Below are 1,338 nucleotides of genomic sequence, written 5' to 3'. Positions count from 1 at the left end.
TACATGTTTTTTTGGATTGTGTGCAATGCCCCACCTCCCCCCTGTTGCACAACATGGCAAGGTGACGGTTCGACCGTCCTTGTGTGATAGGATTTTGAACTGTGTGCGATGACCCAATCGGCACTAGCTAGTGGGGTATCCTGTATCCCAGTCCAACAACTACTATAAAACCAAACCCCATTGCAATGCAAGTATCACTACATCAGTGCGCTAATTTGTGTGTGTGAGAGAGAGGGAAGAGAGTGAGTCGTTCCAGTGCTTTGATCTTAGTTTTCTTGGAAACCAAGAGCAATGGCGGCTGGTGGCTGCAACGTCAATGCGAGCTAGCATATCAAGCATCTGCTCAAGAGTGACGCCCTGTACAAGTATATCCTGGATACCACGGTGTTCCCCCGAGAGCCGGAGTGCATGCGCGACCTGCGCCTCCTCACCCACAAGCACCAGAGGTATAGTAAAAAAAATATAAGAGCGTTTAGATATTATTTTAGTGATGATCTAAACGCTTTTATATTTGTTTACGGAGAGAGTACATAATTACTGCTAGCGCCGTAGCTTCAGTCCAATTCATATTGGTCGGTGCATCCAGGGGCATCATGCAGTCAACTCCGGAGGAGGCCCAGCTGCTGCAACTGCTGATCAAGATAGCGGGGGCCAGGAACACGATCGAGGTCGGCGTGTTCACGGGCTACTCGCTCCTCGCCACCGCGCTGGCGCTGCCAGACGATGCCAAGGTGGTGGCCATCGATGTCAACCGGAAAGACTTCGAGCTCGGCCTGCCCTTCATCCAGAAGGCCGGCGTGGCGCACAAGGTGGACTTCCGCGAGGGCAAGGCGCTCGACCGCCTCGAGGAGCTCCTCGCCGCCGTGGATAGCGACCCTGCGGTGTAGTACGACTTCGCGTTTGTGTACGCCGACAAGCAGAACTACAGGCGGTACCACGAGCAAATGATGCGGCTGGTCCGCGTCGGCGGCACCATCGTCTACGACTACCGGACTCGCGGTCTATGCCTACGGCCAAGGGCCGTCGGCATAGGCCCCCAAGCCGTCGGCATAGGTCTATGCCTACGGCTGCCGTCGGCATAGACCCGTCGGCGTAGATACCGTCAGCGTAGTCTTGTCAGACCGTCGGCATAGTAAAGCCGTCGGCATAGGGGCCTATGCCGACGGCCTGGCGTCAGCCGTCGGCATAGTATAGCCGTCGGCAGTCTTTTTCGTCTGACGGCAACGGACGGCGCCGTCAAAAACGGGGACGAATCATGCAAGGCCACGTGGCAGGGCTATGCCTACGGCAAAGCCGTCGGCATAGATGAATCTATGCCGTCGGCTTTGCCGTAGGCAT

The 1,338-nt window shown here is 55.9% G+C and overlaps 1 pseudogene; it reads left to right on the top strand.

The window, feature by feature from the left end:
- The first annotated feature begins 291 nt into the window (after positions 1-291).
- Positions 292-1,338, top strand: part of LOC123084290 (tricin synthase 1-like) — an 18,812-nt pseudogene continuing 17,765 nt past the window's right edge.

Source organism: Triticum aestivum, chromosome 1B (genome assembly GCF_018294505.1).
Source record: "Triticum aestivum cultivar Chinese Spring chromosome 1B, IWGSC CS RefSeq v2.1, whole genome shotgun sequence".
In the NCBI taxonomy this organism is placed as follows: domain Eukaryota; kingdom Viridiplantae; phylum Streptophyta; class Magnoliopsida; order Poales; family Poaceae; genus Triticum; species Triticum aestivum.
The sequence above is the reverse complement of the archived record's forward strand: the minus strand, read 5'-3'. Positions and strand labels throughout refer to the sequence as shown.